The sequence below is a fragment of the Musca autumnalis genome, unplaced genomic scaffold (genome assembly GCF_047663935.1).
Source record: "Musca autumnalis isolate F117 unplaced genomic scaffold, ASM4766393v1 scaffold_3, whole genome shotgun sequence".
Taxonomy (NCBI): domain Eukaryota; kingdom Metazoa; phylum Arthropoda; class Insecta; order Diptera; family Muscidae; genus Musca; species Musca autumnalis.
In genome coordinates this window covers 10,832,137-10,849,902 of record NW_027411866.1, presented here as the reverse complement: position 1 = coordinate 10,849,902, position 17,766 = coordinate 10,832,137, and positions in this window count along the sequence as shown.

The window sequence follows — 17,766 nt, the reverse complement described above, 5'->3', positions numbered from 1 at the left end:
TAAATTTCCGGTCGTCTTCTTTACTATAAAAACCCTGTACGGTTGTCCTCTACAGAAGACCATTATGGAGGCCTGCTATTCCATAAAAGATTCATAAGGACGTCGTCTATTATATAGAAGACCTCTACTGAAACTTTCTATTCTATATAAGACCCCTAAGGAAACCTTTAAGAAAATATTAAATTCTATAGAAGACCAACGTAGGTCTTCTATAGAGTAGGACGAATCCTTAGAGCCCTTCAGTAGACTAAAAGTCCTCAGTAGGGGTCTTTTATAGATTAAAAGAACTCCGCAATGATATTTGATAGAATCGAAGACCCCCTTTAGAATATAAGAACTAAGTTGTGGTATACAATAGAATAGTAGATTTCATTAGGGGGTTTGAGTCTTCTGTCTTCTTCTAAGTCAAAGAATCTATTTTACAAAAGAAAATCGGAGGATAGCCCGACGGAGGTCTTTTCCTAGGAATATCCTCTATTCTTATAGAAGAAATCCGTGAGGGTCTTCAAAATTATAGAAAATGTCCTTAGATGTCTTCGATAGGATAAAAGTCCCCTTAGGGGTCTTTGATAAAATAGAAGATCTCCTTAGGGTTAGTTGATAGAACATAAGACCTCTGTAGGGGCATTCTATAGTACAGAAGACCTAAGTTGGGGTCTTCAATAGTATACAAAATGTCCTTAGGAGTCTTCGAAAGAATAGAAATCCTCCGTATGTGTCTTCTTTAAAATAGAAAAACTTTTATTCTATGGAACGGCTCTAAGAATATCTACTATGCTATAGATGATCTCTAGGGTGTTTTTTTTTTCTATAAAATAACCCTAATTCGGATTTCTGTCTTCTATTCTATAAAATACACTACCGTGGCCTTCTATTTTACAGAAGACCCTTACGGTGGTCATCACTTCTGTTCTTCGGAAAACTGCGCTTTCTTCCCGCCCGCCAGCAGTGAATAGGTTGTCTGCAAGTCAGATCAATCACGTCAATCACTTTAGTCACTTGACTCCTCGCAGCCCAACACCACTGGTGTCCACAAAGGACTATAACACCTTAAAGTCTCCAGATTTCAACCTGGTCTTCTATTTTACAGAAGACCCGTAGGGTGGTCATCACTTCTATAGAAGACCCCTACGATGAGCATATCTTCTACAGAAGGCCAATACGTGGTCTGCTACTCTATAGAAGACCCCTACGGTGTTCTTCTATTCTCTCTTCTATTCTATACAAGACTCATACGGTGGTAAAAGTGATGAGACTTTGCAACACAGTCCAATGGCAAACTGCAACTGCCGGAGCTCTCTTGCACCAGTTTCTTACTAAATTGTTCTGTACATCAGGTTCCTTATACGCCACATAAACCAAGTCTATCACCAAGGCTTTTCCAGAGCCTACTTTTAGCTTTCCTACTGTCGTATCATCCTCACTGTCTTCGGAAAACTGCGCTTTCTTCCCGCCCGCCAGCAGTGAATAGGTTGTCTGCGAGTCAGAGATTGATGGCCCGTCAATTACTTTAGTCACTTGACTCCTCGCAGCCCAACACCACTGGTGTCCACAAAGGACTATAACACCTTAAAGTCTCCGGATTTCAACCTGATCTCCCGTAATTCTACTTGCGAAACATCACATTTGTTGCAGTAATGAAATGCCCTCTTGTAGACGTGTTAATCCTTCCTTTCCCTGACCTTATTAGTGTGTTCACTTCAATTTTCGTGTTAGCTTAACACTCCGGCGTTAGGGGATCTCTTTTATTTAGGAGATAACTACCTGGATAATGTTTGTTTCGTTCAAAACGTTTCTTAAATTCATGGCAATAACTGCCTTAAATGAAGAAAATTTGTGACCTTAAGCCCTCGCATCGCGTCATTATTGAAGTCTTCTAGTCTATTTTAGACCCCTATGGAAATCTTCTGTGTCGGTACGGTCTTCCTTTTTATAGAAGTCATCTTTGCCAGACATTGGTTTCAATTTCAAATCCCTTAAGTGTCTTAATCCCCCTTACCCGTATTCTTTGTGTTTTAAGCATTTTCTTCGACTACGAATTGCGAGACATATACATCAGATTTATGACACCCACAGGTTTGTGTTATTTACGCTCTGAACCGTAATTTTATTCTTTTTGGAAGTGGCTTTTAGTTAAGAGACCATCTCGTAGTAGGTAAATAGATTATCCCCTTTAGCAAATAACCACACTGATATCTATTCCAATTAGATCATCACATCCTAGCAAACCAAATGTCTGATGTCCGACACGTCTGAACAATTTCGGAAGCAAAGTCGTTCAGATTTCGTTCCGATTTCTAAACGGTTTTTCGGACAGGAAATAGTTCAGATTTTGTACCGATTTCGGAACGAATGTCGGAAAGAAATTTCCTATCCGAATTTCCCAAGGATTTTTTTCAGATTTCCTTACGAAATCGGACCGAAATCGATCCGATGTCGCTAAGACATTTCGTTCCGAAATTATGTAAACTACTTCATACGACTTTCGTTAAGATATCGTTACGATTTCGGATCAAATATCGGAAGTATCGTCCGAATTTTGTTCCAGAGGCTTCTGGCAAGATCAACTAAGTCCCTCTTGCACATCCCTCCTTGAAAAATATTCTTTTGAATCCACAATTATTGTCATAGATTGTTCATAGAAGGAAATTAAAAAAAAATCAAATGTGTTATTCTTCAAATAGATTGAAAACATATTTTAAGCCCTAATCTTTCGCTGTAATATACACTGGTGTGCGAAATAATAGAGCCACAGAAGTTACAACACATTAAACGTTTCTAAATCACTTCTGAAAAGTGTTTTATGGCGCAAATTGCATTTTTATAGTGGAACATTATCCCATAAATAAAATGCAGTCAACATTTGTCCAATTTGTGGGTTGACCTTGTATTAGGCAGGGTCTGTAAAGAGGTGTGCGAAATAATATATCCACTTTAAGTAAAAAAGACAATTTTTTTCTTTTTATTATTTTCTTTAATCTTATTACAACAATTTGTATTTTTTTATGAAAACATCAAATTTACACTCATATGTATCCTGCTTAAGTCCTAATTATGGATCATGTAAAGCCTCTCAAAATATCAGCTTTTATAAAATTTATAAATTTCTGAGTTTTTATTTTCACAAATATTTGGTTTTGTATTTTTAATGTACAATAAGATCATTTGTGTATTACAACAATGATGTGAAGAGCTTTTGAAATATAAAATAACAACAACAGTAGAAGCAGCAATACTATTGCTTGCAATAACAACAATTCTTCATTTATTTAACTAAAGACGAGAAAAAACTGCCTACAAAATAAGATGCAGATGGACGAAGAAATGGTTGGTTACCTTAGCCGTTATATTGTAGATGAAAAGAGGATAACACTCCTTTCTCTCCTTCCCAACACACTTCTCCCAACAAGTATATCATCTTTGCAATGGTGAATTGGTGGGCGGGGTAGGCTTATGCTAAGGTAAGTAGGCAATATTTGCATACTCAATTGCATTGTAAATTTTCATATGAATGAGGTGCTGCTGCTGTGTTCGCTCACAAGAACACTTTTTTTCGTTGCATATGCATACCCTAACATAAATAAATCATATACTCTCTCCCATTCTCCCAGCCATAAATGCAATGCAATATTCAGACACCCACCCACCCATCATTCCGTCCATTTTCATAGAAAAGATAAGACCTCCCACACTCACCATCACCCTATCTTCATACAGGTGAGTGAGGTTGAGTGTTGATGATAAATGGTGGCAAGAGCAATGGAGAAAGCAAAAACAACAACAACAAACGGGCATTGCTAGAATAATTGCTCTGCAGTTTTTTTTTCAAGAGACATTGCCAGATTTGTTGTTGTTTTTTTATACTCTTGTAAGAAATAAATCAACACAAATGCATATGCATGTGTTTTTTCATATGATAATATATGTGGATGTATGTATGTAACTCTGCTTGTTTATTTGAACATCTCCAAATCAACGAATGATGGCTGGCTGTTGTGAATAAATCCAAGTATTTTTTCTTTCGTTCCATTTTTTTGCATCAGACATCAGTTTTCCATATTTTAGCATTTGATGACGAGGTTGTTGTTGTAGAGGTTTTTGTTATATTTGTTTATTCTGATTATTTGGTACAGTTTCGCTAAATGTTCAACTGAAAGATGGCAGATGGAAGCAAATTGGAGGTGTTCAAAGAATTTAAGGTCCCTATACAGAAGAGGTGAAGAATATATAGAAAAAATTCTACAGGAACGGAGGTCACGTTTTTTCTATAGAAAAAAATCCTCAGAATCTGAATTGAACAATTTTTATGGACAAAAATCCTCAGGAACTGAGGTAAATTTTTTTCTTTCGAAAAAAATTCCGCAGGAATTGAGATTAACTTTTTTTATAGAAAAAAAAAATTTAGCAACTAAGGTCAGGAACTCAGGTCAACATTTTTCTAAAGAAAAAAATCCTCAGGAACAGAGGTCAACTTTTTACTATAGACAAAAAAAAAATCCTCAGCGACTGAGGTCAACTTTTTTTTATAAAAAAATCCTCAGGAACTGAGGTCAACTTTTTCTGCAGAAAAAAGATCCTCAAGAAATGAGTCCAATAGAAATAAATTCCTCAGGAACTGAGGTCCACTTTTTTCTACAGAAAAAAATCCTGAGGAAAAGAAGTCAACTTTTTTCTATAGAAAAAAATTCTCAGGAACTGAGTTCAACTTTTTTTATAAAAAAAATTCTTAGGAACAGAAGTCAACCTTAAACTATAGAAAAAAGTTCCTAGGAACGGAGGTTAAAAAAATTCCTCAGGAACTGAGGTTATTTTTTTCTATAGAAACAAATTCCTATGGAACTGAGTTGAAGTTCTTTCTATATATAGAAATTCCTCAAGAACCCAGGCTAAGTTTTTCTATAGAAAAAAATTCCTCAGGAACTGAGGTCAGATTAGTTCTATAGAAAAAAAACCTCAGGAACTGAGATCAATTGTGTTCTATAGAAAAAATTTCCTCAGTAACTGAGGTCAAATTTTTTCTAAAAAAAAAATTCCTCAGGAACTGGGGTCAACTTTTTTCTATAGAAAAAAAATTCCCCAGGAACTGAGGTCAAGTTTTTTCTATAGAAAAATATTCCTCAGGAACTGAGGTCAAGTTTTTTCTATAGAAAAACTTTTTCTATAGAGGTCAACTGAGGTCAACTTTTTCTATAGAAAAAAATTCCTCAGGAACTGAGGTGAATTTTGTTCTATAGAAAAAATTCCTCAGGAACTGAGGTGAATTTTGTTCTATAGAAAAAATCCTCAGGAACTGAGGTCAATTTTGTTTTGTAGAAAAAGATTCCTCAGGAACTGAGGTCAATATTGTTCTATAAAAAAATACTCAGGAACTGAGGTCAACTTTTTTCTATAGAAAAAAATTCCTCAGGAACTGAGGTCAACTTTTTTCTAAGAAAAAAATTCCTCAGGAACTGAGGTCAACTTTTTTCTATAGAAAAAATTTCCTCAGTAACTGAGGTCAAATTTTTTCTAAAAAAAAATTCCTCAGGAACTGGGGTCAACTTTTTTCTATAGAAAAAAATTCCTCAGGAAATGAGGTCAACTTTTTTCTATAGAAAAAAATTCCTCAGGAACTGAGGTCAACTTTTTTCTATAGAAAAAAATTCCTCAGGGACTGGGGTCAACTTTTTTCTATAGAAAAAAATTCCTCTGGAACTGAGATCAACTTTTTTCTATAGAAAAAAATTCCTCAGGAACTCAGGTCAACTTTTTTCTATAGAAAAAAATTCCTCAGCAACTGAGGTCAACTTTTTTCTATAGAAAAAAAATTCCTCAGGAACTGAGGTCAACTTTTTTCTATAGAAAAAAATTCCTCAGGAACTGAGGTCAACTTTTTTCTATAGAAAAAAAATTCCTCAGGAACTGAGGTCAAGTTTTTTCTATAGAAAAAATTTCCTCAGGAACTGAGGTCAACTTTTTCTATAGAAAAAAATTCCTCAGGAACTGAGGTCAACTTTTTTCTATAGAAAAAAATTCCTCAGGAACTGAGGTCAACTTTTTTCTATAGAATAAATTTCCTCAGGAGCTAAGGTCAAGTTTTTCCTATAGAAAAAAATTCCTCAGGAACTGAGGACAACCTTTTTCTATAGAAAAAAATCCTTAGGAACTGAGGTTAACTTTTTTAAAGGAAAAAAATTCCTCAGGAACTGAGGTCAACTTTTTCTATAGAAAAAAATCCTCAGAAACTAATTTCAACTTTTTCTATAGAAAAAATTCCTCAGGAAATGAAGTCAATTTTTTCTATAGAAAAATTTCCCGAGGAGCTGAGGTAACTTTTTCTATAGAATAAATTTCCTCTGGAGCTAAGGTCAACTCTTTTCTATAGAAAAAAAATCCCCAGGAACAGAGGTCAATTTTTTTTTATAGAAAAAATTCCACGAGAACTGAGGTCAACTTTTTCTATAGAAAAAAAGTGAGGTCTTTTTTCCAAAAAAAAAAATATCGTCAGGAACTAAGGTCAATTTTTTTTTCTTTAGAAAAAAATTCTTAGGATCCGGGGCCAAGTTTTTTCTATAGAAAAAAATCCTCAGGTACTGAAGTCATTAGGTCTTTAAAATCCATTTGGAATATTACCTTGGTTGGTACAAGCTGTCACCCCTTTCGAACACCTGATTTGATGGCTTAGCTACTAAAACTGATTGCTTTGTATAATATGGTGCAGTCTGCGCTGTTGTTGTTTTAGATGTAGGTGATGAGGCGTGGCATCCTCGTTTTTTTTTTTGCAACCACACCATCACACCTATTACTCTGGCACCACCACCGCTACCACTTACAAGAAAGCACTTACATCTGTTAGGCAAAAGATGATGCCTTATGATGTGAATCCTAGATAAATTTACATGAAGTGGATAGGCAACACTTAACACATTCTAATTATTCGTGTATGGGCATTCTATTTGTAACAATGTGTGTGTGTGTGTGTGAACAGCAGATAAGTGTTTGTTATGAATATGACAACGGTTACAAGTATTGTTACTTACTTGACAATACTATTTATACTTGCATATTTTCCATAAGAATGCATTTTATTATTTTTTTGTTTTTGTTTCGTTTTTCTCCAAAGCTTGGCGTGTATTTACTTTGAACAAAAAATGAGAATACAAAACTGAAACAAACAGAAATTGTAGCGCTTCTCTTGCTCGCTTGTGCTGTAACAAAGTAACGTAAATAAAACATTTCAAAAAGTTTGCCTACAAAGCTGAAAAACTAACACCTTTCTTGTTCTCAAGTGAGCCTTTTCTTCAAGTGCTCTAGCTGGGCTTTGAAGACGAATAGAAAAAATATATACAAATGGATGACTGACAGTTAGTAGGCTTTGTTGTTGTTGTTGTTGTCGTTGTTTGGTGATGATGATGAACAAAATGCAATCCAAATATAACATAGAAGAAGAAGAAATGTCCTCCTTTTATGAAGTAAATAACTGTGACTGCATCATTCTCAAGTATCAAGTCAATCTTTAATGGCCAAGTAACACAAGCCGAACACATCATCCGCATACTCGGCTTACATTATAGACCCGGAAGACATGCAGACAACACCTTTGAAGTGTAAATAATATAATGATGCAAATAGACAATTGCATAGATAATATAAGAACAACAACATAAGGATATAAGTGGAATAATTCCAATCCAATTATCCTGAGTACTCCTTAACAAATTGTTCAATTAAAGAAACGTTGATCTCAGTTCCTGAGGAATCATTTGTTTATAGAAAAAAGTGGACCTCGAGTCCTGATGATTTTTTCAATAGAAAAAAGTTGACCTCAATTCCTGAGTAATTTTTTCTGTAGAAAAACTTTAGAAAAAATGTTTACCTCAGTTCCGGAGAATTTTTTACAGAAAAAATTGCTTCCGTTCCTAAGGAATGTTTTCTATAGAAAAAAATTCACCTCAGTTCCTAAGATATTTTTGTAAAGAAAAAAAAATGAATTCAGTTCCTCAACAATTTTTTTCTACAGAAAAAACCTCATTTCCTAAGGATTTTTTATAGAAAAATTGATACCAGTTCCTGATGTTTTTTTCTATAGAAAAAACTTGACTTAAGTTCCTGAGTTTTTTTTTTCTAAAGAAAAAAGGTGACCTCAATTCCTAAGGAATTTTTTTCCATGGAAAAAAGGTGACCACAGTTCCTGAAGATTTTTTCTTTAAAAACAAAGGTGACCTCAGTTGCTGAGGAATTTTTTCTATAGACAAAGTTAACCTCAGTTCCTAAACATTTTTTCTATAAAAAACGTGACCTCGGTTCCTGCGGATTTTTGTCAATAATTTTTTTTTTAGTTTTTCTACTTCACCTCTGATGCTAAGCACTCAGTTTTTTATAGCAACAATTTACCTCAGTTCCTGAGGATTTTTTTGCTATAGAAAAAACTAAGGTAAATTTTTCTGCGGATTTTTTTCTATAGAAACAACTGAGGCTATTTTCTGAGAATTTTTTCTATAGAACTAAATTGACCTCAGTTCCCGAAATGTTTTTCTATAGAAATATTGTTTTCTGTAGAAAAAACTTCAACTCTATTCATGAGGATTTTTTATACCCTCAGACTTTAGGCTAAAGAGGGTGTTTACACTTTGATACGACCAAAAATGTGACTCATCGAAATAATGGTTTTAGACCCCAAGTATGTTTGTACGATATCCGTTTCATACAATTTTGAGTAGATCTAGCAATGTCCGTCCGTCTGTCTGTCTGTCTGGCAGGCTGGTGCGCACGATAACTCTCGAACGGATCAATCGATACGGTTCAAATTTTGGGTATCGAAATATTTTGTCCAGATTCGATTTAAGTTCGAAGATGGCCCATATAGGTCCATTCCTTCAGGTACCTCCCCCACAAATGTTCAAAAACTGTCGCAAAACTGGTGCGCACGATAACTCTTGTAGGGAATAACCGATTAGGTCCATACTTTTCACATCGTGTAATTTCTACCAAACTTAGATGAGGTTCGAATATGGACTCAATCGGTCCACTCCTTCGGGTACCTCCCACACAAAATTTCAGAAAAGTTCAGTTTAGGGCCTGGTCTCGAATCGCTTTGATTTTTGTTTACGCAAGTTGTTTTCGCTGTCCTCTATACGACGCTGTAAGTTTCATTAGGGGCAAGTCCATACTTACTGAGAAAATAGCCTGAAAGTTACAAAAAACCCTATGGCATCGTGTGTAGTGGTTGGAGCGCAAGATAACTCTCGAACGGATCTGCCGATTCGGTCCAAAATTTGGCTTTCGTAATATTTTGTCCAAACTTAGTTCAAGTTCAAAGATGGATTATATCGATCCACTCCTTCCGGTACCTCCCCCACAAAAGTTCGAAAATGTTCGGAAAACTTGTGCGTACGGTAACTCTTGAGGGGAGTAACCGATTTGGTCCATACTTTGCACATTATGAAATTTCTACAAGACTTAGATGAGGTTCCAATATGGACTCAATCCGTAAACTCCTTCGAGTACCTTCCAGACAAAATTTGTAACATCTTGTATTCACTGTTCCCTATACGAAGGTACAAATTTTCTCAAGAGCAAGTCGATACTTCCTGAAAAAATAGCCTGAAAGTTGAAAAAAACAAACCCTATGACACAATGTTTATGGGTGGAAGAGCAAGATAATTCTCGAACGGAAATGCCGATTCCGGCCAAAATTTGGCCTTCGTAATATTGTTTCCAAACTTACTTTAAGTTCGTAGATAAGCCATATCGGTCCACTCCTTCAGGTACCTACCCCACAAAAGTTCAAAAATATTCGGAAAAATTGTGCGCACGATAACTCTTAATGGGAGTGACCGATTTGGTCCATACTTTACACATTCTCATAATATCTACCAGATATAGATCAGGTTCGAATATGGTCTATATTTGTCCACTCCATCCCGTACCTCCCACACAAAATTTGGGATAAGTTCACTTTAAGACCTGCTATTGAATCACTTTCATTTTTGTTGAAGCAACTTACATTCGCTGCCTCAATTACGATGGTAAAAGTCGTTTCAGGGGCAAGTCCGTACTTCTTGAGAAAACAGTCCGAAGGGTGTAAAACCCCCTATGGCACCCCCAAGGTCTATGTCGGTCCATTCCTTTAAGTACTTTTTCCGCAAAATTTTTGAACTTTAATCCTAATCAACATCATTGTCGGTTCATACGAGCAAAATTTTGAGACCCAATAAATAAATACGTTTTTTGTGATAAAAGTGTTTCAATTTGCACAGGCTGAGGGTATATCTCTGTCGGCAAAGCCGACTGATACTTTTTTACTTGTTTCTATAGAAAAAACTTCACCTCAGTTTCTTAGAATTTTTTTCTATAGAAAGATCTTCACCTAGGTTCCTGGGGATTTATTTCTATAGAAAAAACTTCACCTCAGTTTCTAATTGTTATTTTTGTTTTATAAAAAAACCTTCACCTCAGTTCATGAGGATTTTTTCGATAGAAAAAACCTCTCCCCAGTTCCTAAGCATTTCTTTCTATAGAAAAAATTAAACTACAGTTCTTGAAGATTTTTTTCTATTGAAAAAATTAGCCTCAGTTTCTTCTATATAAAAGGCTTTTAAAAAAACTTGAATTTTTTTCTGTAGGAAAAAGTAGACCTCATTTCGTGGAATTTTTTTCTATAGGAAAAAAGGTGACCTCACTTTCTGATAGAGTTGGGTCATCTAGTTCCTAGTTCCTGGTACTAGTTCCAAAGCGTATGAGTAACATCATTAAATATAACGTGTGATAGTAAGTATACGCAGTTTGTTCAAAGAAAAAAGGTGGACCATTGGAACTGCGAAGTGAACGAGATAGTTCCATATAGTTCCTTTGGCACAACTCTACTTTCTGAGGAATTTTTTCTATAAAAAAGATCACCAAAGTTTGTGAAGAATTTTTTTTATAGAAACAATTTACCTCGGTTCCTGAGGAATTTTTTTCTATAGAAAAAATTATCTCCGTGTCTGAGAAATTTTTTCTATTAAAAAACTTCAACTCAATACCTGAATATTTTTTATAGACAAAAAACTTGACCTCATTTCCAGAGGAATTTTTTCTATAGAAAAAAAACTTGACCTCACTTTTGAGGAATATTTTCTATAAAAAAATTTGACATTTTTTCTGTGGAAAAACTTGACCTTAGTTCCTGAGGAATTTTTTTATAGAAAAAACTTGACATCAGTTTTTGAGGATTTTTCTAAAAATAAAAATTAAACTGATTTTTTATAGAAAAACCTTAGCTCAGTTCCTGAGGAATTTTTATTATAGAAAAAACTTAGCCTCATTTCCTGAGAAATTTTTTTCTTTCCAAAGGCATTTTTGTAAAGAAAAAACATGACTTCAGTTCCTCAACAATTTTTTCCTCTATAAAAAACTTGCCCTCATTTCCTGAGGATTTTTTTTCTATGGAAAAAAGTTGACCTCAGTTCCAGACGAATTTTTTTCTATGGAAATAAGTTGACCTCAATTCCTGGCGAATTTGCTTCTGCAGAAAAATTGAACGGAAATTTTTTTTCTATAGAAAAACCTGACCTCAATTCCTGAGGATTTTTTCTATATAAAAGACATCAACGCAGTTCCATTGGATTTTGCATTTAAAAAAAAGTTGACCTCAGTTTTTGAGGAATTTTTTTTATGGAAAAAGTTGACTTCAGTTATTGAGGAATTTTTTTCCAAATAAAAAACTTGACCTCAATCCTTGAGGAGTTTTTTCTATAGAAAAACTTGACCTCTTTTCTTAAGAAATTCTTTTCTCTATAAAAAAGTTGGTCTCAGCTCCTAAGGAATGTTTTCTTATAGAAAAAAGTAAACCTCAGTTCTTTAGGATTTTTTTTATAGAAAAAAGTTGACCTTAGTTCTTTTTTTTCTTCAAAAAAAATTGACCTCAGTTCCTGACGAATTTGCTGCTACAGAAAAATTGACCTCAGTACCTGAGGAATTTTTCTATAGAAAAACCTTGACCTCAGACTCTGAGGATGTTTTTCTATAGAAAAAATGTACCCCAGTTCCTGAGGATATTTTTCTATAGAAAAAAAGTTGACCTCAGTTCCTGAGAATTTTTTTCTATAGAAAAAAGTTGAGCCCAGTTCCTGAGGATTTTTTTCATGGAAACAAGTTTACCTCAGTTCCTGAGGTTTTTTTTTCTATACAAAAAAACTGACCTCAATTCCTGAGGATTTTTTCTACATATAAAGCTTTAACGCAGTTCCTTAGAACTTTTTTCATGTAGAAACAAGTAATCAAAGGCTATAGTCGGACGGGGCCGACCATGTGATACCCTACACCACAACTTATAGGAATTAGCTATGTGCAACCACTTTGCACGTTGAATGTCCGGCTATGATTCCCAGGCCTGGCCACATCAAATTTTCAACGGTGGCCTAATACCCCTTTGTAATGCTGCCGATATTTCCTGAGTATTTCAGCCATGAAAAGCGTCTCTACAAGTGGCAACTTAGGACACGCCTTTCGGATTCGGTGATAAAAATACGTCACATATCAATGACATAACATGAATCCACGGTTGGAAAATTCACATTGATTGTGGCTTTATTGTGAATCTATCGCCCTCACATATGCTTGGTAATGCACGCAGTTTTGTGATTTTCAGGGCATTTCGAAAATAGTTCATTCTGATTATATACATATTTTATACCGATAGAAATAACTAATAATGAATAGAAATTCAAATAATTTGGATGCACAAAAATTTATTAATCCCAAAATTATTCATATTCAATTACACGCCAAGTAAGATAGTAAAAGTCAGGATAGTAAAAGTCAGCATCTGACCAAAAAAGAAACAAACACAATAATTATGCCGTATAAAAAAAAATATATTTTGTATTTTGTAGGTATCGTAATGTTAGGCTATACCAAATCAATTGTAGTAAGATAACTTTTAATTTTTGAAAAAGTTTGAGAATTATTTTTTGGAAATTTTGGACCATTATCTCTAGAAGTATGGACTTACTCCGGAAAAATTTTACCATTGCAATAGGTACCGTGATAAGAACGTTTTCAAACTGCACTTTTCCCAAATTGTGTGTAGGAGGTACTCGAAGGACGGGACCAATATAGTCCATATTCCAACCTGATACATTACTAAATGAAATAATAGGATGTGCAAAGTTTGGACCAATCAGAAAAATCCCCTTGAGAGTTATCTTGCGAATTTGCCATTTTAGTTAGGTTTCTTGCTTGTTTTCAGGGTTTCATGGACCTTTTCGACCATAATCTCTGGAGGTATGGTCTTGCCATTGCAATTGTACCATCGTAAAGGGGGCCGCAAGGACAATCTTCGATAGGACTCTTAAATTTCACTTTTCCAAAGGACCGATATAGTCTTACCCGATCTATATCTGGAAGGAATAATAATATATGGAAAGTTTGACCAAATCGATTTCGCACTTCGACATTTATCGTTCAAACAATTTTTCAGAAAATTTTTAACTTTTGTGGCTGAGGTGCCCGAAGGAAATTAAACTATGTTTGGACAAAAAAATACAAAGCGCAAAATTTGGTTCGAATCGGTAGATCCGTTCGGGAGTTATCGTGCGCACCAGTCAGCTAGACAGATGAACGGACAGGGCTAAATCGCCTCCAAATTGTTTGAAACAAATTTCGTCCAAACATACTTGGGGTCTAAAACCATTTTTCATGTTCACATCTTTGGCCGTATTTTGTATATTTTATATTAACCGAAAGGCTAAGGGTATAAAATAGGGGGCGAAGCGATCCCATGCTGCAATATTTGTATAAAAATTCAATTGGACAACTGAACTGAAAATTTCTCTGTCATGATTGAGACAATTTGTAGTATGAGAGGAAATTGTGGTCCTCTACACAAAACCCATTATATATTAGGCAGTAGGCCAGTTATCTAGCAGACACGTTATTGCAATTTGCATCAGGGGAAATATCAGTATTCGTTTTCCCATATGAAGGCTACTTTGCCGGTATGTGCCCTCCAGGAATTAAAATATGGACCAAAAATAAAATTTGTATATTTTTTATACAAAAGTAATGGTCCATTTCACCCGCTAAATAATATCGGATCATCATCCAGAATTGTAGGCATCTTCTTCGACCTAAACTCTTACCTCGTGCAAAATTCCGTGACTATTTAGCAATAATTGCGACCTCTAGTGTGTTTTTGATTATACTTGAAGCAAAAAACTGGATATATTAGGCTGTAACTCTGTTATCTGAGCACGTAAATCAACGTAATTGGCATCAATGGAAAGGTCAAGCGTTCCTCTTCCAAGTATAGCTTACTTGCCCGCAATGTCTCTTCCGGGAAAAAAGATAGAAGCTGTATATTAAAAATTTTCACAATTTTCACCCAAAAGTTGTGGTCCATTTAACCCTCTAAATATTATCTGATCGCCACATCTAATTGCAAGCTTTTTCTTTGTCATATACTCTTACTTTATTTAAAATTTGTAGGCGATCGGACCATTACTGCGACCTACAGAGCAGCTACAAAATCGAATAAAAATTATGTTTTTGGTCCATTTCACCCGCTAAATATTTCACGATCATCGCCAATTAAAATAGCTATCTATTCTGATGTGAAACCGACCTCCATACCAAGTTTCGTGACGATCGGTCCATAATTGCGGCCTGGAGTTTGATTACAATTTATAATGGACAGACGGACACACGGACGGACGGACGGACACACATCTCAAAATTGATTTATCTCGTCGAGATATGAAGATTGGTATACCACATTGGGGGTCTCCGACGAATATTTCGCGGTGTTACATGAATTTTTACCAAAACAAACTTATAATACCCTTTCCACATAGTGGTGTAGGGTATAAAAAGTTGACCTCAGTTCTTGAGGAATTTTCTTTTCTATAGAAAAAGTAGACTTCGGTTCCTAAGGATTTTTTTTTCGTTACAATGGAGTTGTGCGAAATATGTTGGCATTGTATAAATTGCTGTTGTTGTTGCACTCATTCCTATTGTTATTTTAATTATTGTTATTATTATCATAGCCTTTGAATATAAAATCTAAAGATTTCTTTACGTCTCAACACCTTTTCGACAATACATGAATGAATTTGTTTCTATCTCAAGATTATTTACAAAGATGGCGTTTTAATCAAAGATATGCATATGCATACATAACGTACCTACGTACATATCCTTTATATGCCGCTTGTGTCGACACCCTCTCCCTGCTGACATTCTCTTATCACTTACGCTCTGATTCCTTTTTAGCATAGCAAGGCGGGAAAGAAATCATAATTTCAAATCGTTCGTTCATTTGCAAAACATATCACCATTTGTAGCACCTATGTTCATGCGAGGCTATCTACCTACCTACCAACTAACGCCATCTATATAAATAATGTTTGTTGTTGTTGCGTTTTTTTTTCTCCAGTTATAACAATTGTTACGTTTATTTATTATTATTTTTTGCTTTGAATTTCGTTTTTTCTTCTTCTTCGCCTTCTAATGTTTTTTGTTTTTATTTTTCTACTTGTTTTTCAAAAAGGACGACACTTAACTAAAACAGAACAAAACTGGAGAATACCCATCCATAGACAATTCGCAATTCATGCAATTCCCATTAAAAATATCATCACTTAGGCGAAGAAAAAATAAAAACAAATGAATGAAGAAATAATGCGGGAATGTGTGATGAGAATGAACGAATGAATTTGTAGATTGGTGGAGTGGAGGTGGGCCAGGGGTTCTTAGGTAGTTAGCAGCTGGCTGGTATTGTGATTGTGATTGGAAGAAATGCATCATCATAAATTGTATCTGGAGGAAAAAATGACAAATAGCAAATAGCAAATAAAATGGTGTTCTGTTATGCAATGGGGAATCTGAGATACCCTGCAACAAGAGAGTAGGTATCAATGGGCCCAAATACTGTATTCAGACCACTAAGACTAAAGCCTGGTTTTAACTGCTCCTTAATTGCTTTCGATAGTTAAACTTCCGAAGCGATCTTCTTTAGAATCGAGGAACTCCAACGAGGTCTTCTATAGAATAAAATACCCCCGAAGGGATCTTTTTTAAAATAAAGGACCAACATAGAGGTCTTTTATAAAATAGAAGTTTTTAATTGAAGTTTTTTTAATAGAAAGACAAAAATACCTATGAATAGACAGTCTTTCTTTGAAGAAGTCTTCTTTAGAATATAAGACGTCAAATGGAGTCTACTAAGGAATGAAAGACCTCCAAAGTGGTTTTCTGTAGAATAGAGGACCTCTGAAGGGGTCTGTTATAGAAAAAAACCTCCAAAGAGGTCTTTTGTATAATAGAAGAACTCCGAAACCGTCATCTTAAAAATAGAGGTGTTTATAATGGAAAATGAAGTTTATAATAGAAAAATACCACTGAAGTGTTCTACTAAGACAGACCTCAATCCCACGGCAGCGGGTTCTTTCGTACCGGATTGACCCGGAACAAAACAAAACCAATGTTCCGGCCAGCGGCTGCCACCTCAGTGTGTACATGTTCGTATTTGTTTCGTTTTTCTGTGTTGGGAGCAGCATATCCCGGAATGCCTGCTCCGAATTCTATTGGTCCGAGCCGGGACGGAAGAAAACCCAGGACCAATATATCTGTGCTCAGTTTGTCACATTCGCATCTTCACCCACATCCAATCTTCGGTGAGATGCAATAGATGTCAGGAGTGGGTGCATCTAAGGGGTTGCTCTGGACTCGTCCACGTGAGGGACTACGACAGGGACTATGTTGCTGCATGCTGTGTGAACACAGTTCCCAGTGAGTCGTCGTCGGATTACGAGACTCCCTCGTCGTCTGATTACGAAACTCCCCCGCAGTCCCCTCGACAACAACCACACACGCAGCCTTTAACACCAGCCGTTGTTGTCCCAATCCCCAAAAATGCAGCCTTTTTGCAATTGAATTGCAATGGACTCCGAGGTAAGATCGAGGAGATAGTAGATTTTATGAGTCGGAAGAACATCAAGGTCGCGGCGGTGCAGGAAACCAAGCTGAACAACAACCACAGCTTAGAGCATTGCGATGGTTACAATGTTCTGAGGAAAGATCGCACCAGAAGTGGAGGTGGGGGATTGGCTTTCCTATTGCACCTGTCTGTCCAATACAGACCTATCTCGCTTGAGCCTGTCTCTAATGACCCATACATGGAATGTATGGGGGTAGCAGTCAGGTGTGGAGCTGCCGAGATAGAGTTGCTGAATGTATACATCCCGCCGAGAAATAGCTGTATCCATGATTATAGGCCTGACATTAGCCCGCTCTTGCAAGGTCATAATCGTCTGGTCCTGGGGGATTTTAATGCGCATCATGAGATGTGGCATTCGGCCCTCGGAAACGACCAGAGAGGTACAGCGCTGGCTGAGCAGATTGATAGCTCTACGTTTTGCACGGTCAATGAGGACGTCCCTACCAGAATTAGAGGAGAGTGTCACAGTTCGCCTGACATAACCATCGTGTCACCTGGTCTGACAAATGACGTTACCTGGCAACCCGTCATTTCCCTTGGATCAGACCATCTCCCCATAATTGTCTCCATTAGCTGACCACCCGACTTCATCACCTCTGAACGCCGCACGTTCGTCAGTCATAAAAAAGCTGATTGGCCGAGTTTCAGAGAGTTCACCAATCATCGCTTCAGAGAATTGTCCAATCCTTCTGATGTTCGGGTAGCGGAAAGGACGTTCCGGGACATCATCACTGCTGCAGCCGCTCGCCATATCCCTGCTGGTCGAATACCCGAAGTAAGACCAAATTTCCCAGCAGAGGCGACGGGAT